The sequence below is a fragment of the Pelophylax lessonae genome, assembly GCF_965119305.1.
Source record: "Pelophylax lessonae genome assembly, chromosome: 10".
Taxonomy (NCBI): Eukaryota; Metazoa; Chordata; class Amphibia; order Anura; family Ranidae; genus Pelophylax; species Pelophylax lessonae.
The window spans coordinates 145,112,668-145,133,446 of NC_138777.1; the positions used below are offsets into that span (position 1 = coordinate 145,112,668).

Here is a 20,779-nt window from a genome sequence, read left to right on the forward strand (position 1 = left end):
ATCCTGGATCTATTGATCACTAATGACCCAGACATAATCTCGGAGGTAGGAGTCTAGGACAACCTGGGCTCTAGCGATCACAGGATGATCACATTTAGTGTAAATAACAATAGAACAAGGCAAGTGGGGAACATAAGAACCCTTAACTTCAGAAGGGCAGACTTTCCAAAATTGTACTCATTGATGGAAAGGGTAAACTGGGACCGAACCCTAGGATCCCTGACCACAGAGGAAAAATGGGAATGCTTTAGAAACATATTAAGCAAAGGCATCTTGCAGTGCATTCCTATGGGAAATAAATTTAGAAGAGACAAGGCCAAACCTGTCTGGCTAAACCGTAGCGTTAAAAACCTTATTAGGGGAAAAAAATTGGCCTTCAGGAAATATAAATCAGAAGGCACAGTATTGGCTTTCGACCAATACAAGGAGGCAAATAAGAAGTGTAAACACGAAATCAAGATGGCTAAAATAGACTTTGAGAGACAAGTAGCGGAGGATAGTAAAAAAAAACCAAAGAAATTCTTTAAGTATATCAACAGCAAAAAAACTAGGGCAGAGCATATTGCACACATAATTAGCGATGATGGGGGGATGGTTACACTGAACACTGAAAAACCAACCATGCTGAATGCTTTTTTCTCGTCAGTATTTACACAGGAAACGGAGGGGTACACTGACCATGACTGTTTGGTTAGTAGTAATACACAGGACTTGCCACTATGGCTAACAGAGGGTGAAATCAGGGAAAGGCTGGATAAACTTGACACAAACAAATCACCAGGCCCGGATGGCGTACATCCGAGAGTACTCAAGGAACTCAGTAAGGTTATATCCAGACCACTGTTCCTGATCTTTGCGGACAGTATTAGGACAGGAGATGTACCAGAAGATTGGAGGAAAGCTAACGTGATTCCGATATTCAAAAAGGTTCAGAGGCATGTCCCGGGAAATTATAGGCCTGTCAGTTTGACATCAATAGTATGTAAACTTCTGGAGGGGATGATAAGAGACTATATCGTAGAGTTTGCTAAAGACAGCAGCATCATCAGTAATAACCAGCACGGGTTTACAAATGGGCGTTCTTGTCAAACCAATCTATTAGCATTCTACAAGGAGGTGAGCTGTGAGCTAGATAGGGGCAGACCAGTGGATGTGGTGTACCTAGATTTCGCTAAGGCGTTTGATACAGTTCCCCATAAGCGCTTAATTTATAAAATAAGGTCTGCAGGTATCGACAGCAGGGTTTGCATTTGGATACGGAACTGGCTAAAAGGGCGTGTCCAAAGGGTGGTAATAAACAGCGCATACTCAGACTGGTCTGAGGTAGTAAGCGGGGTCCCCCAAGGCTCAGTCCTGGGACCAACTTTGTTCAATTTATTCATAAACCGCATTGAGGTCGGGGTCAGTAGTTCAATAGCAGTTTTTGCAGATGACACAAAATTGGGCAGGGCAATAACTGCACAGCATGAAGCAGATATCCTACAGGATGACCTGGACAAAATAACGGAGTGGGCAACGACTTGGCAAATGAGGTTTAACGTAGAGAAGTGTAAGGTTTTGCACTTGGGGACTAGAAACATAAAAGCACAATACACGTTAGGAGGGGAACCCTTGGGGGAATCAAAAATGGAGAAGGATCTGGGAGTCTTGGTTGATGATAGACTAGGCAACAGCATGCAATGTCAAGCGGCAGCTGCCAAAGCTAGCAGAATATTAGCATGCATAAAGAAAGGGATGTATTCCAGAGATAAGACTATAATCCTTCCACTTTATAAAACTCTGGTCCGACCGCATCTGTATTCTGTCCAGTTTTGGTCGCCAGTCCTCAGAAGGGATGTGTTGGAGCTGGAGAAAGTCCAGAGAAGGGCAACTAAACTAATTAGGGGATTGGAGGACCTTGATTATGAAGAGCGTCTGCAATCGCTTGATTTATTCTCCCTGGAGAAGAGACGCCTGAGGGGGGACATGATAGCAATTTTTAATGACAAATTGTGGAATTCTCTACCACAAGAGGTGGTTTCTGCGGGTAGTATGGTGGCTTTCAAAAGACTATTGGACGTGCATCTCAAGGATCAGAACATTCAGGGGTATGTGAGATGATTACAGCCACACACACCTACACAGGTTGAACTGGATGGACTATTTTCTTTATTCAACCTCACCTACTATGTAACTATGTAACCTTCTGCTATAGCGTTCCCATGTTGCACACCACGTTTGCCATCTGCAGGTTGCTTTGTTCCAGTCCAGACCCTGCTCACCTTCCTGATGCCCCACGCTGCACACCACATGTGACGTCTGCACCAGACACTTCCAGAATATATACACATGAACAAGAAGTGACTGCTGATGACGTCTTTTTTTGTTTGCTTGTTTGTTTCCTAGTGAATCCTGGGATATATCATACATGCAATACCTCCAAAACAAAGCTAACTCTGGAAAAAGCCACTCAAAAGCTGCAGGTGCTGTTAGCAAGTGTTGTCATAGATTTCTATGGAGGCTGTAGAGCTGCTTTGAAGCACCAAGAAAGCGACATTGGGGTATAATTTTTGAAGCAAAGCAAATGCAACATGTGAACAGGACTGTAAGCTTACTGTTTTCTCTATCGTCCATTGACAGACGCAGCCTCCATCTTCATTAGCTGAAAGGGTTATGCTCCTCCCTGCAGGAGTAGTCTAGGCATGAAAAATTTAAATTTCTCTATCGCTCATTGACAGACGTAGTCCTCGGTGATACAGCACCTTCGGGTTATGTTGCCTCCACAGGAGCAGGACTAGACAGGAAATTAAAATGCTCTGGCCACACCCTAGGGGCAGTCCCAGAGGGTATATCCTCTCTCTCTCTGCCTCAGCAAATCAGTTATTTTCTGTCTAGTTAGGAGTAAGGACCTAGATACCTTGCTGGGATCTTCGGTCCTGGCAAGATTTTTTTCTTAAAAAGATTTTTTAGACAGCTTTTTTTCTCCAGTGTTCCTGTGAGATCTTCAAGCAAGAAAGCTGAACTGGGCAACGGGCTGGATGTTGAGATCCGGTGGTCACCCCAGTTCAGCCTACGAGCGCGTGCAGGCCATAGCTCCGCGCTGGGTCGGCCGCGACAAAGTCCCATTAAGGGACTGACCCCGCGAGTTAAACGTCTCGCTGAAACGCCAAAGACCATGAGTCACGGCGTCCGTATTGGTCGACAGCCCTCCCGCCCCGGTGGAGAGGGGTACTGTCAGGAGTTGGTGCCCGCCTGGTTCCGGTATGGTGAGTAGTATGTTCCCCCTTTTCCCCCTGACGGGTCTTGTGGTGAACACGGGCCCCTCTCTGTATGGTAAGATAGAGTCCCCCTCTATCCTATAACATGGCACAGATCCCCCTACTTTGAGTGTGATTTTATGTGCAAAAAGCCAGGAGGCTTGGTTTGGGAGCTAACAATCTAATTGTATACATGTTTAAAAGATTGTAATCAGTGGCAGTCTGGGAATCTTACTGTGATAAGAATAAGGTACCTACCAGTCAGAAGCCACGGACATGTAGACTGCCTTCCTAGTCAAATCTCCAGCTATAGCAGGCCTTCCGAACGGCCATGAGGTCCGCCAGGGCCGGTACCGCCAACCACGCCAAAAATCCCCATGCAGAGATAGTGTTGTGTGCCCTGCAGCACACCGCTATTCGGTACAGGCCGCCGCCATTTTTTTTGCTGGATTGCACGAGCCGCCATTTTGGCGTAGCCTCGTGTCTCCAGCATGGGGGCGGCCATGTTTGAGGTGATCCAAACACCTCGTGGAGCTAGGGGAGGCGCCGGAAGGCGTGCAGAGGGGCGGAGCCGCCTCCTTTCTTCCTGGGCAGCCAGCCAAAAGACTTCCTGTTTGTCAAGACAGCGCTGTAACCTGTTGCAGTTAAACTCTGAGCATCAAGTGGTGAGCCTGGGGGTCTATCTCTCTCTCTCTCTCTCAATCGATAGGGATCCCTAGCAGGTAACACTAAGGGACTTTTGTGGCGCTGGGGGTCTGTGAAAAAAAAAAAAAAAAAGTTTTTTATTTTTGAATTATATTATCCGGGAAGTTACTGGAATAATCATGGACCCTGCCACACAAATTCCCCCACCTGTTTCCCTCGAGGGGGCCACGGGACCCGCCGGTGCACAGAGTGTAGAGGCATTTACAGCAATTTTGGAGTCTATGGTGGCTCGGGTGGAAGCGGCCTGTCAGGGACGAGGGTCAAGGAAGCGACCCCCGCCTACCCCTATATTATCTGACACCTCTGACTCAGATTCAGAGATGGTCACTGCAGCTGCAGGTCCCTCTGCAAGGGCTGTTACCTCAGGTAAAGCTCCCTCAGACAGTGAGGAGGACGTTTCTTCTCCCGCTATAATTCAGGAAGAAGCATTGGTGGACGCACTAGTTGTGGCAGTGCAGGAAACCTTAAAACTTGAGGTTTTACCGGCAGAAGCAACTGATACAGAGATTCCTTTTGGTACAAACAAGCCCATCAAAACGGTGAAGGTTTTTCCTGTACCCAAGTGTTTTGGTAATAAGATTAAAGGAGAATGGGAGCATTCTAAACGTACCTTTACTATTTCCAAGCGTATTGCTAGACGCTATCCGTTTGAGGAATCCATCATTAAGAAATGGACGGTACCACCAGTGGTGGATCCACCTATTTCCAGGCTGAATAAAGCCACGGTTATCCCAGTGGAGGACACTTCGTCCTTTAAGGATCCGGTGGATCGAAAGATGGAAGCAGAGTCCCGCACCATCTTCTCTGATAGGGTCAGCATTTAGACCAGTAATTGTTATTGGTCTAGTTTCCCAGACACTTACGGAATGGGCGAGATTGGTACGCCAAGACCTTAGGGGAAAAGATATTCCCCAGGAAACATCTGATTTGATGGAACAGATTATACAAGGGCTACAGTTTATCTGTGACGCAGCCTTGGACACTACTCCCCTATTAGGGCATGCATCTATGTCAGCGGTAATCCTCAGACGTGTGCTGTGGTTAAAATGCTGGTCAGCTGACCTAGGTTCCAAAAAGACCTTGACGAATCTCCCCTTTCAGGGGAATCGTCTATTTGGGGCCACCCTAGATGAAATCATTAAGGATGCCACTGGGGGCAAGAGCACTTTTTTGCCACAGGCTGCTAAAGCTAAGGGACCTCGCAACAAGCGAGGACCTTTCTTTACCGCCCATAAAGGGTTCGCACGCCCGGCTGGAACAAGCGGGAAAGGCAAGACTCCTCCAGGAGGGTTCAAGAAAGGCTGGTCGGACAAACAGAGGACCAACTCAGCCAAACCCGAAGCAAAGGAGTACACAGCCTGAAGGTGCGCCCCCACCCGGTTTGAGGGTGGGGGGACGTTTTCACCGGTATTCAGGACATTAGATCGAGCATCAACTACTACTACCGGTGCGATTCTTCCCTTCCAACATTTAAGTACTACAGGGAGCGGTAGTCACCGTTCCCTGAATAGATCTTTTCCTTTTACCTTTTCCTAAGATTAGTCTCAATTCCCCACAGGAATCGGATCTGGTTGACCAGACAGGCCAAGAAGCCTCTAGCCGGGTAACTTCGGTCCCTGAGGTTCAACCAGAAAAGATCACCCTTCCTGATAGCAATCAGGTATCTGATAAATGTGTGGGAACAGAAAACGACCAGACTTTCTCGGATGGTCGGGGCCAGATAGCTCTAGGGATGCCTGGTTCAGATCCAGTCAGCACCAGTGGTCCTAGAAATTCTAGGCTGGCCTCGTCAAGCCGGCCTGGCCGACTTGGACAGGCTAGTCGCAGACGTTCCGTGGGAACTTCGTCTCAGGGAGTGTCTGTGGTCTCAAGGACCAATTTACCATCGTGCTTTACAGTCGCTGGTTTTAATGGCCTGGCCATTGAGACCCAAGTACTGAAGGACAGAGGTTTGTCAGCTTCAGTCATTCCTACCCTTATTAAAGCAAGGAAAGCGACTTCCAGCAAGGTCTATTATCACACATGGAAGACTTATATTGCGTGGTGCGAATCTTTAGGATTTCCTCCACGTACCTATTCGGTGACTCGAATATTGGCTTTTTTGCAACAAGGGGTTGAGCAGAAGCTAGCCTTGAACACCATCAAGGGTCAAGTTTCAGCATTAGCAATCTTCTTTCAGAAACCTTTAGCTACCAAGTCCTTGGTGCGGAATTTCATCCAGGGGGTGCGGCACCTGGCTCCACCAGTCCGCGCGCCCTTACCGCCCTGGGATCTTAATTTAGTTTTGTCGGTTCTACAGAAACCTCCCTTTGAAAACATCAGGGAGATTCCCTTGTTTACTTTATCCCAGAAGGTGGCCTTCTTGGTGGCTATCACTTCTGCTCGCAGGGTGTCAGAACTGGCTGCATTATCATGCCAGTTCCCATACCTAGTGATTCATAGGGATAAGGTAGTACTTCATCCTAAGCCATCCTTTCTTCCTAAGGTGGTTTCAGATTTTCATCTGAATGAAGATATTGTACTACCTTCCTTGTGTCCTCAGCCCAAGCATCATCGGGAACATGCGTTGCATTCCTTGGATGTGGTTCGGGCAATCAGAGTATACCTGAAAGCTACGGAATCATTCCGTAAGACGGATTCACTTTTTGTGATCACGGATGGCCCCAGAAAGGGTTTGCCTGCATCTGCCGCGACCATTGCCAAATGGATTAGACAGACGGTGGTACAGGCTTATTCTATTAAGGGTCAGAGTCCTCCGTTCCCTGTTAGGGCGCACTCCACTCGAGCGCTCAGTACTTCCTGGGCCTTTCGCCATCAGGCGTCAGTGGTCCAGGTATGTAAGGCGGCCACCTGGTCGTCGGTACATACCTTTACAAAATTCTATAAAATTGATGTGACGGCATCGGCGGATGCCTCATTTGGCCGCAAGGTTTTGCAGGCCGCAATTTGAGGAGACCGGTGGTCTACCTCGAGAGTTTTTTTCTGTTTGAAAAATTTCTTTTTGTTGAGTCTCATCATTAAGGATGAGCATTGTAAACTTCTAGTTGGCACCGGTTGGGCCTTCTAGATTGGGATTTGATTTCCATTTTCCCACCCCTCATTTGTGATACTGCTCTGGGACGTCCCGAAGGTGCTGTATCACCGAGGACTACGTCTGTCAATGAGCGATAGAGAAAAATGGATTTTTGTAAAATCTTACTGTAAAATCCTTTTCTCTTAGCTCATTGACAGACGTAGTCCCCGCCCCTCTGTTTTGGAGTTGGGTTGGGTTAAAATCTCTAAAAACTGCTTTTTGACATAACTGATTTGCTGAGGCAGAGAGAGAGAGGATATACCCTCTGATACTGCCCCTAGGGTGTGGCCAGAGCATTTTAATTTCCTGTCTAGTCCTGCTCCTGTGGAGGCAACATAACCCGAAGGTGCTGTATCACCGAGGACTACGTCTGTCAATGAGCTAAGAGAAATGGATTTTACAGTAAGATTTTACAAAAATCCATTTTTACACTCCCACAGGGCTGTCCGCACAGGCATAACCCACACGCCCTCTGCTCAGCAAACCAGTTTGTTTCTGCCTAGAGAAGGAGTAGGACCTAGGTTTCCTGCTGGGGATCAGTTTTTTATTCTTTTCAGAATATTTTGTTTTATTTCTCTTTACTCACTTTGCTAGCTAGCGTTCAGGGGGATCCTCCTGGTGATCTGCAAGCAATGCCGGCTGGGGCTTCGCACTGGGTAACCTAGATCACAAGTGCCAAACACAAGGCCCGCGGGCCGAATCCGGCCCTCAAGGCCATACCATGTGGCCCTTGCTCCTCTCTTGCAGCAGCTGCTGGAGAGCTCCAGCCCTCTTCTGGTCCTCCTCCAAACCCTGTACTTTTTGCTTTTCAGAAATGCCTACAGCTTCTTCTCAGCAGCAGCACAAAAAAAGGGGGTGCACTGTGATGTACGGGATGGTGCTGGACTCAATTTCTGATGGTGGGGAGGCTCTTGACGTCTTATGTAAGAGTAGGGGATGCTCTGGACATCTAGTCTTACAGATACAACCGGCCCTTTTGAGGGCAATAATAATGCTGATGCGGCCCACGATTAAATTTAGTTTGACACCCCTGATCTAGATCCTTATGGTCCCCCCAGCCTGGCCTACGAGCGTTAGCAGGTTAAAATCCCGCACTAGGCCTCGCCACGACGGTGCCCCTTTCCGGACGGGGATGAGCCTGTGAGTGGTCGCCTCGCTGGGATGCAACTACCTGGAATGCCCTGAGTCGCAGCGTATCCCTCAGCTGGCAGCATCCCCACTTCGGGTGGGAGGAGGTCTGCCCGGAGCAGAGCCCACCCAGTCCATGGTATGGTGAGTAAATGTGACCTCCCCTTGCCCCTGGTGGCCTTGGGAGGGATGTGGGCCCTCTCCTGAGGATAATAGGATCTGTACCTCCTAAAAGATCCCCCTGCCTGTCAAGTACCCGGCCTCTGTACCCTGTCTCCCTCTCCTGCCCCCACACGGGGCTATAAAACTGGGGTGCCTGGTGTCCTGAGGGGGATGGCAATAGTACCTTGTTGCTTGCTGGGTCTTGTAGATCCTTGAGGCCTTCATTGTGAGAGGTCCCTGGCCGCATGGCATGACATGGGCGCCGCCATCTTAAGTGTGGGCAATGTGCATATCTTTCCAATTGACTTGTATAGGGCAGCCATTTCCCCTGAGCTTTCTATTAAAATGCATTGGCAACCATTCTTGTGTAGTCCTGTGTACTGCATTAGCAGCGTGACCTTTTACATCCAGGCCGAGGTCACTTCCTGTGATTCTTCTTCCTGCTGCAGGCTGTTCAGGAGGGTTTTCTCTGGTGGTGGTACAGTACTGGGGTCTTTGTGGGCATATCCCTGCACACTCTGCTTTTAGTGTATATTTAAGGGGGACTCTGCAGACCGCTGCAATTGGCGGTGGGAACCACAATCGGCGCTTCTTAAAGTGACAGTACTCCGTTTTTCTGTAGCTTTGAATATGTCCCAGGCTGTAATTTCACCCTCAGACCCACTCTGCTGGACAGTCTGGATTGCAGTCGCTGGCCGTGATTTCAACAGGTCTGGAAAGCCTGGCAACAAAAGTTAATTTTTCATGAAAAAGGTTAATAGCCAAAAACAGCCCCTGCCTTTTCCATCTTTGGTGGAGTCCTCTGCTTCAGAGGCTGATGTGGTCACCAAGGATGTCCTCCTACCTGAAGGGTTGCTGTCCTCACATTCAGATGGTGAAGAGGACGAGTCTTCAACTGCAGCATGGGAATGCGCTTTGGTGGAAGCCCTGATTATTTCAGTGAGGGAAACTAAAATTGGCTGATGATCCCACATCGGCAGGGACATGGGTGGCCTTTGGCGCCTGCAAGATCCAAAAGTCTGGCATGGTTTTTCCCTGTCCTGAGACTTTTCATGATATCGTGAATGACCAATGGCAGCGCGTTAAGTACGTGCTAGTTGTGCCAAAATTCTGTAAATGCCAGTATCCTTTTGCTGATATGGTCTCCTACTGTTGGCAGTGCCATCTAAGGTGGACCACCCTGTTTCCAGGTTGAACAAATCTACCGTTGTGCCTGTGGAAGATTTCCCGGTTTTTACAGATCCGGTTGACAGGCGGGTGGAATCCCTTTCCAGCCATCTTCACGTGTTGGCATTTTGAAACTGGTCTTTGTGTTTGTTTTTTGGTATCAAAGACAGTTACGGAATGGATTAGGGTTCTGAATGGGAACTTGGACCCAGACGTAGTTCCCCCAGAATTGATAGAACTTGTGGACCGCCCTGGTGTCCCTGTGTGATGCTTCCCTGCATGTGGCTCTCCTGGTGGCCAGAGTTTCAGCTGTGGGTATTGCCCTATGGCGCACTAGTTGGCTGAACAAGCTTCCAAGAAAGCTTTGACGGATCTCCCTTTTTGGGAGAGCATTTGTTTGGGGACTCACTGGATGAGTTGATCAAGGGTCTGACTCTTCTTCCTCAATCCTCCAAAGGTAAAACACCCCGTGCTAAGTGGAATCCTTCCTTTACTGCTCATAGATTTTTTTTTTTTCACCCCCGGGTGCAAGAAAAAGGTAAGCTGTTCAGAGCTTCTGGAGGGTGTAAGAATCACTGGGGCAAGTCCAAGACCAGTCAGTCCGGTGCTGTGAACAAGTCCTTTTTAGCATGAAGGGACGCCCTCACCCATTTCTGGGGTGGGGGGACGTCTGCGCTTCTTTCAGGAAAGAAAAATGCGATGCTTAGCACCTGGCTCCTGCGCTCAGAATCTGGTTCTCAGACTGCTTCTTTCAGGAACCCTGGACTCCTTTCGTTCAGGACAAATGGGTTCGCGAACTGCTTTGTTCCGGGTATAAAATAAAATTTTGTTCCCGGCCGGGGGACAGGTTTTTCCAGTTAAATCTTCACCTGTCTCCAGAGCGTTCTAAAGATCTTCGGGAAGCTGTGCAGGACCTCCTGGCTCAAGGAGTGATCGTGCCGGTTCCTCTGTAGGAACGCTCTCAAGGTTTTTATTTAAACCTGTTCACGGTGCCCAGAAAGGAGGGCAAGGTGCATCCAATCCTGGATCTCAAGGTTCTTAACCTGCTTTGTGTGAGTGCAGAAGTTTTGAATGGAGTCCATTTGGTCGGTGGTGGCATCCTTGAATCAGGGATTTTCTGGCCTCCATCGATATCAAGGATGCGTATCTCCACAGCCCCATATTTGAAGGACATCAGCGATTCCTCTGCTTTTTCGGTGGAAGAGGAGCATTTTCAATTTGTAGTGTTACCCTTTGGTCTCGCCTCCGCTCCCAGAGCTTTTACCAAGGTCCTGGCCCAGGTGCTGGTTGTTACGTTAGACAGGAATCTCAATTTTGGGATATCTGGACGATCTCCTGTTGCGAGCAGACTCTCATTTGGTTCTGTTGGACAACATCTCTAGTACCACTCGATCCCTTCAAGAATTTTGGTGGACGATCGATTTCAAGAAATCTGCTCTATCGCCATCCGTATGGGTCACTTATCAGGGGCTGACTCTCGACTCCGCTCTTGCGACAGTCTTTCTCACCTTGGAAAAACTTCAGAAGTTACAAAGGGGGATCAGGTTGCTGATGGAAACCGATCAGTCCTCCCTGCGGACCTGCATAAGGGCCCTGGGTCTGATGGTGTCGACCTTCGAAGCGATCCTGTTTGCTCAGTCTCATGCCAGACCTCTGCAGAAAGAGATTCTGGCAAAATGGAACAGGGACCCTCGGTCATTGGACCAGAAGATTTGTTTGAGTCATCTCACAAAGTGGACTCTATCCTGGTGGATCCAGTCTCCTGCCTTGTGTAAGGGCAAGTCCTTCCTGCCGACAGTGGTCACCACGGATGCCAGCCTGTCAGACTGGGGTGGCGTGCTGGGGAAGCTCTGTGCCCAGGGGACTTAGGCGTCAGAAGAGTCCTCCTTGCCGATCAACATTCTGGAGCTAAGAGCGATCAAGTTTTGCCTGTTCCACTGGACAAGGCGGCTACGCAGTTCTCCGGTTCGGATACAGTCGTACAATACCACTGCTGTTGCTTACATCAATCATCAAGGGGGCACCAAGGAGGGGGCCGAGTTTCTGGTTTGGGCGGAAGCCAATGTTCCAGCTCTTTCCACAGTCCACATCCCGGGTGTGGAGAATTGGCAAGCGGATTACCTGAGTTGTCAGGTGTTGGATCAAGGGGAATGGTCCTTTCATTCGGTGGGGTTTCACCTCCTATGTATCCGGTAGAGGACTCCGGAGGTGGATCTTTTTGCGTCTCGCTTCAACAGAAAAGTTCAGAGGTTTGTGGCCAGGTCTCGGGATCCTCTGGCTGACGCCACAGATGCTCTGGTGGCTCCTTGGAGCCAGTATCGGCTGATTTATGCCTTCCCTCCCCTCGTACTCCTGCCAAGTTGTCTTCGCCGGGTGGTGGTGGAAGGCATTCCGGTCGTTCTGGGGGCTCCAGACTAGCCTCGGTGGTCTTGGTACGCAGACCTGGTAAAATTGGTTGTAGATCCTCCATGGAGACTTCCTTTGCGGGAAGATCTGCTGTCTCAGGGACCATTCTTCCATCCTGCTTTACGGTCGCTGGCTTTAACGGCTTGGCTGGTGAAAGCAAGGTGTTGAGAGAGAGAGAGAGGCCTTTCTGATTCTGTGATTCCTACCCTCATGAAGGCCAGGAAGTCGACATCTAGGAAGATCTTTCATCGTACCTTGAAATCGTACATTTCATGGTGTGAATCGCTGCAGCTGCACCTTCGCTTGTTTTCTATAGCTAGGGTTTTGGCCTTTTTACAAGAAGGGGTTAAGCAGCACCTGGCGTTGGGTACTATCAAGGGTCAGGTGTCGGCCTTGGCTATTCCTTTACTGCAATATGGAGTCCCAGGCTGAAAATTTCCCCTCTGACTTTATTTGTGCATACGGACTCTCTGGATCACCTTCTCTGGCAGCCTTAGAAACGTTGGCGTCCAAGGTGGATCTTGTGATGAAACAAGTTACTGCCCATAAACGGTTGATGCCCTCTCAATCCACTGATTCAGAGCCTGATGTGGTTGCCATGGACAAAACCCTCCCTGAGGGATCCCTGACCTCACAGTCAGACGGTGAGGAGCCTGAGTCCTCAGCTGCAGCACGGGAACGCGCTCTGGTGGAAGTACTGATTTGTTCAGTGAGGGAAACATTGCATTTGGATGATGAGCCCATACAGTCAGGAAAGCGGGTTGTCTTCGGCTCCCGCAAAGCCCAGAAGTCGGGTCAGGTTTTTCCTAGTCCGGAGGAGTTTCACAATATTGTGAATGAGCAATGGCGGCGCATTAAACACATGCTGGTGGTGCCCAAACGCTTTCAGCGCAGTTACCCCTTTGCAGACTCAGTTTCCAATTGTTGGGACAGTGTCACCTAATACGGATCACACTGTTTCCTGGTTGAATAAATCTACTGTGGTCCCTGTAGAGGACTCCCCGGTGTTTAAGGACCCTATGGACAGGCGCATGGAATCACTTTCCTGCCACCTGCACTTGTTGGCGGGTTTGATTCTCAAACCTGTATTCGCCTCTGTCCTGGTCTCTCAGACGGTTACGGAATGGGTCAAGGTGCTTAGGAGCAACAAACGCTAAGTCGGTTCCTCCAACTGTAATCAAGCTCACGGATCAAATGGCCCAGGTTTTGGTGGACCTGTGCGATACGGCCCTGGGCACGGCTCCCTTGGCTGCCAGAGTGTCTGTGGTTGCCGCGTGGTGTGGCTGAAAAGGTTTTGACCCCGGTTCTGGCAAGGGGATTGCGGTCCTTGGCTATCTGGACGATCTGTTGAGAGCGAGCTCTTGTTCCACCCTGTCGGACGACCTGACATTCACAGTTTAGGCGCTTCAGGAGTTCGGGTGGACCATGAACTTTCAGAACTCTGCGCTGACCCCGTCAGTGCGTCTGAGTTATCTGGGCACAGTCTTGGAGTCCTCTCAAGCGAGGGTCTTTCTTCCAGAGGACAAACTTCAGACCTTGCGGGGCAAGATCAGGATCCTGATGGACAACGATCTCTCCTACCTGCGGACTTGTATGAGGTCCCTGGGGCTGATGGTGCCGGCCTTTGAGGCGGTCCGTTTGCCCAATTTCACACAAGGCCTCTACAAGCAGAGATTCTTGCCAAGTGGGACAAGGATCCACAGTCCTTGGACAGGATGATATGTCTAAGCCGTCTCACGAGGTTGGAGCGCTCGTGGTGGCTTCGCCCGCTCTGAGCCAGGGCAGGTCCTTTCTGCCGCTGTTGTGGACGGTGATCACCACGGATGCCAGCCTGATGGGCTGGGGTGGAGTACTGGACACTCTTTGTGCCCAAGGAACGTGGTCGAAGGTGGAATCATCCTTACCGATAAATGTCCTGGAGCAAAGTTTGGCTTTGGGCATGATTAAAGGTCAGGTGTCAACCTTAGCCATTTGCTTCCAACGTGCCTTGGCGACTAATTCCTTGATTTGCACCTTTATTCAAGGGGTGCGTCATCTGGCCCCACCAAAGAGGTATCCTTTTACCTCTGTGGGATCTGAATTTAGTTTTGTCCGTTCTTCAACGTCCTCCCTTTAAAAATATCAGGGAAATTTCTCTGCCTTTGCTGTCTCAGAAGGTTGCCTTCTTGGTGGCTATTACCTCTGCTCGTAGGGTGTCTGAGTTGGCGGCTCTGTCTTGCCGCTCGCCATATTTGGTAGTTCATAGGGATAGGGTTGTTCTGTGACCGAACTAGTCCTTTCTCCCTAAGGTGGTGTCAACGTTCCACCTTAATAAAGACATTGTTTTGCCTTCGCTCTGTGCTCAGCCCAAGCATCCCAAGGAATTATCCTTGCATTTTCTGGATGTGGTTTGGGTGTTCAGGGTTTACCTGTCGGCCACGGAAACCTTTCGGACGTCTGATTCTCTGTTTGTCCTTCCTGAGGGATCTCATAATGGTTCGGCTACGTCTGCTGCAACCATATCGAAATGGATCAGACTACTTCAGGCCTATTCGTTGAAGGGTCAGGTTCCTCCTTTCCCTGTGAGGGCGCATTCTTCGAGAGCACTGAGTGCCTCTTGGGCTTTTCGTCATCAGGCTTCTGTGGCTCAGGTGTGTAAGGCGGCAACCTGGTCATCTGTACACACCTTTACAAAATTCTACAAGATTGATCTTCTGGCATCCTAGGATGCTTCTTAGGCCGCAAGGTTTTGCAGGCTGCTGTTTGACGAAGAGACTTGTTTTTTTTCTCTTCAGGGGTTAATTAGTTTTGGGGTATGCTCCTGTTGGTTTGGTTGGGCCTCTGTTGCCCTGTTGGCTACGTTTTTAGCCTGGGAAATGCGTTAACTATTTTTGGTTGCATTCTTCCCACTCCTCATGCCTACACTGATTTGGGACGTCCTATTAATGAAGAAACCGCTGCGTCTGTCAGAGGATGTAAGAAAATTGGATTTTTGTAAGAACTTACCGTAAAATCCTTTTCTCTGAGTCCTCTGACAGACGCAGCTCCCGCCCCTCTGTTTGGGGTTGGTTGTGTTTTCTTCCACTGCTTGCTACGAAACTGATTAGTGAGCACAGGGTGTCTGGGGTAATGTCATGAGGGACAGCCCCTATGGGCGTGTCAAGTGAAAAGTTTTCACTGCCTAGTCTACTCCTGTAGATGGTGCATTACCCATTTGTGAAGAAACATTGAGAGCTGCATCTGTCAGAGGACTCAGAGAAAAGGATTTTTAGGTAAGTTCTTACCAAAATCAAATTTTTCTATTGACTGGTGCTTTGATTGGCATGTCAAATGCCACATTTTGAAGCAAGTGTAAATGACACCTAACAGTATCAAAATCAAGCATCATAAAGTCAAACTTTAAAGTGATACTAAAGCTAAAAACTTTTTTTCTCTATCGTCCATTGGCAGACGCAGCCTCATCTTCATGAGCTGTGTGGGTTAAGCTGCCACCTGCAGGAGTAGTCTAGGCATTACATTGGTACAACGTTTTTACATATACACGCCCATAGGGCTGACCCTCCAGACATAACCCTCACAGACACAGCTCAGCACATCAGTTTGTTTCTGCCTAGAGAAGGAGTAGGACCTAGGTTTCCTGCTGGGACTCCGGTCTCAGTTTTTTTGTATTCTTTTCAGAATATATTCTTTTATTTCTCTTTACTCACTTGCTAGCTAGTGTTCAGGGAAGAATTTCCTGGTGATCTACAAGCAACGATGCCGGCTGGGGCTTCGCACTGGATAATCTAGATCCTTATGGTCTCCCCAGCCAGGCTTACGAGCATGAACAGGTTATAGTCCCGCACTAGGCGCAGCCATGACGGTGCCCCTTTTCCGGATGGGGACTAGCCTGCGAGCGGATACCTCGTCGGGACGTGATGACCTGGAAGGACCTGAGTCGCAGCGTGCTTCTCAGCTGGCAGCACCCCCACTTAGGGTGGGAGGCAGTCTGCCCAAAGCAGAACCCACCGGTCAATGGTATGGTGAGTAAATGTGCCCCCCTTGCCCCTGCTGGCCTTGGGGGGATGTGGGCCCTCTTCTGGGGATAATGGGATTTGTGCATCCTGAAAGATCCCCCTGGCCTGCCCAGTCTGTGTGTCTTACCTCCCCCCCCTTCCCTGTTCCTGCAGGGGACTATGTGTCTGGGACACCTAGTGCCCTGAGGGGGGGGGGTGGCATGGTACCTTGGGCTTGCTTGTTCCTGTTGTGGATCCTGAGGCCTTCATAGTGTCGGTCCATGGCTCGCCGTGGCGCCGCCATCTTAAGTGTGGGCAATGTTTTTTTTCCCATAGACTTGTATGGAGCAGCCATTTTCCCTGGGCTTCCTATTGCAACTGTATGGGCAACCATGTTAATGTAGCCTTTGTGCTGCACTGAGCAGCGTGACCGAATTCAGGCGAGATCACTTCCTGTATTCGGTTTCCTGCTGCTGGCCGAGGTAATTTCCTGTCACTTTCTGCATGCTGCTGGAACGATCAGGAGGACGTATTCTCTGAGGTGGTACAGTACTGGATCCCTGCGGACATATCCCTGCACTCTCTGCTGTTAGTTTAGTTTAAAGGGGATCTCTGCAGACCGCTGCGATCAGTGGTGGGAAACGCGATCTGTGTTTTTTTTTTTTTTAAAGCGACAGTACTTCCTTTTTTTGCATCTTGCAATATGGAGTCCCAAACTGTGAATTCACGCTCAGACCCACTCTGTGCGACTCCCGGACAGTCCGGATTGCAGTCGCTGGCCTCGATTTTAGCAGCTCTGGAAAGCCTGGCGACAAAAATTGATTTTGTCATGAAAAAGGTTGATAGCCGAAAACGGCCGCTGCCTTCTCAGTCTGTGGAGGTGTCCTCTGATTCAGAGGATGATGAGGTTGCCCTGGATGCTCCCCGTTCCTGAGGGGTCACTGTCCTCACAGCCAGATGGTGAAGAGGACCTGTCCTCTTCAGCCGCAGCGCGGGAACAAGCTATAGTGGAGGGGCTAAAAAGCATTGAGGCAAGCCCAAGGCCGGTCAGTCCAGTGCTGCAGACAAGTGCTCTTCAGCATGAAGAGGCACCCTCACCAGGCTCAGGGGTGGGGGGACGTCTGCGCTTCTTCCAGGAACCCTGGACATCCTTCATTCAGGACGATTGGGTCCACGAACTGATTTGTTTTGGGTACAAGATCGAACTCTGGTCCTGGCCAGGGGGCAGGTTTTTTCAGTCAAAATCTTCACCTGTCTCCAGAGCGTTTGTATGATTTGCGGGAGGCTGTGCAAGATCTCCTGGCTCAAGGGGTGATTGTGCCCGTTCCTCAGCATGAACTCTCTCAAGGTTTCTATTCAAACCCATTCATGGTGCCCAGAAAGGAGGGCAATGTGCGTCCAATTCTGGATCTCAAAGCTTTGAACCGCTTTGTGCGGGTGCAGAAGTTTCGGATTGAGTCCATTCAGTCAGTGGTGGCATCACTGAATCAGGGGGATTATCTGGCTTCCATCGATCTCAAGGATGCGTATCTCCAAATCCCCATGGACACCTGCGATTCCTCCGCTTTGCGTCTCTCCTCAACAGGAAAGTTCAGCGATTCGTGGCCAGGTCTCAGGATCCTCTGGCGGACGCCACAGACGCTCTGGTGGCTCCTTGGAGCCAGTATCCCCTGATTTATGCCTTCCCTCCGCTTGTACTCCTGCCGAGGTTTCTTCGCCGGGTGGCGATGGAATATTTCCGGTCATTCTGGTTGCACCAGGCTGGCCTCGGTGGTCTTGGTACACAGACCTGGTAGAACTGGTCGTAGACCCTCCATGTAGACTTCCTCTGCGGAATATCTGCTGTCTCAAGGACCGATCTTCCATCCTGCTTTACGGTCGCTGGCTTTAACGGGGCTTGGCTGTTGAAAGCAAGGTTTTGAGGGATAGAAGTCTGTCTGACTCGTGATTCCTACACTATTGAAGGCCAGGAAATTGACTTCCAGGAAGATCTATCATCGCATGTGGAAATCGTACATTTCATTGTGTGAATCGCTGCAGCTGCAGCTGCACCTGCACCCTTGCTTGTTTTCTAGGGTTTAGCTAGGGTTTTGGCCTTTTTACAAAAAAAAAGGGTTGAGCAGCGCTTGGCATTGGGCACTATCAAGGGCCAGGTGTCAGCCTTGGCTGTTTACTTCCAACGTCCGTTGGCCACTAATAGCTTGATTCGCACTTTCATCCAGGGGGTGCGTCATTTGGCTCCTCCGAGGAGATCCCCGTTATCGCCGTGGGATCTCAATCTGGATTTGTCTGTTCTTCAAAAGCCTCCCTTTGAGAATATCAGGGAGATTTCTCTGCTTTTCTTGTCACAGAAGGTTGCCTTCCTAGTGGCTATTACTTCTGCTTGCAGAGTCTTTGAGTTGGCGGCGCTATCCTGTCTTTCACTTATTTGGTGGTCCACAGGGATAAAGTGGTCCTCCGGCCAAAACCGTCTTTTCTCCCTAAGGTGGTGTCGGATTTTAACCTTAATGAAGACATCGTGTTGCCTTCCTTATGTCCTAAGCCTAAACATCCCTAGGAAATTGACTTGCACTCTCTCAAAGTGGTTCGGCGATAAGGGTTTATCTGACGGTTACTGAGTCCTTTAGGAAATCAGACTCTCTCTGTGTCCTTACGGACGGTCCTCGCAAAGGTTTGGCTGCGTCCGCTGCGACCATTTCGAGATGGATCAGGCAGACGGTTTTTCAGGTTTATTCACTCAAGGGTCAGGTTCCTCCTTTCCCTGTGAAGACTCATTCTACTAGAGAGCTAAGTGCCTCTTGGGCTTTTCGCCATCTGGCCTCGGTTGTTCACGATTGTAAGGCACCAACTTGGTCTTCTGTGCACACCTTTACCAAATTTTACAAGGTGGATTTGTTGGCTTCTTCGGATGCCTCTTTTGGCCGCAAGGTTTTCAGGCTGCGGTTTTATAAGAGAATGTTTTATTTCTTATTCTCTTAGGAGTCTTTTACATGGGGGAGCTCATGCTGTTTTGGTTAATTGTATGGGTATGAGTCTCTCGCTGTCTTGAGGATTATAGATGGGGATACCCTTAATGCTGCGTGTACCAGTTACTGTAAACCATACAGTTGTAAAGTAGATATGAATCGGGGGGGGGGGGGGGGATTACAGCGCTTAAGGGAAAGTTTAAATATAAATTAAATAAATAAGTGTATTGTGATCATTGTGTATATAAAATCAATATTGAATAGGTGAATATATAAAATATACTGTGGTAGTCCTGAGACAATTTTGTGTAGTGTCTCCTTTAAAATTCTAATAATATAGATCTCTAATAAATCAATCAATCTAAAAACTCATCGTTTCCTGAAAAATGGATCTATAGATATAAAGTGCAAAAGTGCATATACATTTAATAAAGGTGCTTATAGTGTTATCTATATTAATCCCAAGTGCTTAAAAATAATATCCATAAAACAGTGACAATAAAGTGTATAGTGCTCAAAACATCCACAAATAAAAAATTCTGTGTATTTACACAGTATACAAATAAAGTGCTACAGTCTTTATAAGGTGCTCAAGTGTCCCAAAATAAATAGGAGATACATAGGCGGTATTCTTCATTTTCCTTGTGTCACAATCTTATAATCTCCGCCTTTACACCATATACTCTTATGTGGTGCTTCTTGATGCTCTTCGCCTATGAGTGTGCTAAATGCTCACCTCCAGATTTCAGAACATGCGCCTCTTTACACTAGATAGATATTGCCCTCCTTTCCTTTCTTTTCCTCCTTAGCATTGTACATAGGATGGGGGGATGGTGGTCTGCCTCGCCTTATCGGGATCGGGTTAAAAAAGCCCTCCGGTGCTCCCTCGGAACTCAAAATAAGGGGCCAATATAGTGTAGTATTTCCAAAATCAAACAATTTATTAAATAAAATATATTAACTCACATAAAAGCAGAAGTTAGTTAGCGTTTTCGCCGTATACAGTCAGCTGCGGGACTTACTTCCGCATTCCATACGTCACTTCCGGTGCTCTGCCCTACGCGTTACGTCACGTCCGCTCACGTGACTTCTTCAGGGGATCATTTGCATATGCAAGTGATGTCTATTTATAGTTCTAAAGCCGGATGTTCCTGCATCGCCATTTTCTTTGTATATTGTCTGTGTAGGGCGTCTCACAAGAACCGGATGTATCAAATCGGCCATATTTGAATATCCCATCACGGGGATTTTCTTAAAAATAGATGCCGGTGATCTTGTGTAGTAAAGTGAATCTTTTTGGCGATCGATCCTTATTGAAAACTCAAATGTGGAATTTAATTTTAAATGGATTGCTAAAAACGGGAATAGGGTATATCACTCATTATATCCGAATTACTTTTTTGGATGGGTGACTAAAAAACGGAAGTGAGGTATATCGCTAATTACATTCGGTATTATAGATAAATCATATTATAATATACATCAAAGTGTTATAATATACACCATAAATTATGTAAAACTTCTTATTGCATATAATCACTCTATTCTATCACGAAATAAAAACTATATAAACATACAGTGGACCGATACATTATTTTACCTTGATAATATTCCTAAGCTACAGTCTCTGTATATGTATTTAAAGGGACTCATAGTTTAATGATCAAAAGTTGTATATTAACAAAAGTCTGTATACTAGTGAACATGGAACAAGGAGGCCACGGAGGATACCAAACACCAAATAATGCGTGGAGAAAACCTCCATATTGGAGAAATAACAGAAAACCCTATTATAATTACAACAATGGACCAAGGAGAGGACCTCCACAAGGATATAAATATCAAAATAATGGGCAAAATAGAGGACCTCCACAAGAATACACACAATATAGGAGAGAGAGGAGTCCAATTCCAGTACACAATTACTATGCCCCCTTGGAAAATTACCAATAAGAAGAAAGA

The 20,779-nt window shown here is 48.2% G+C and overlaps 1 protein-coding gene across 2 annotated transcripts in view; it reads left to right on the plus strand.

The window, feature by feature from the left end:
- The window catches only part of CCS (copper chaperone for superoxide dismutase), a 353,047-nt gene that overhangs the window by 300,791 nt on the left and 31,477 nt on the right, over window positions 1–20,779 (plus strand). The gene's annotated exons all lie outside the window — the stretch shown is intronic.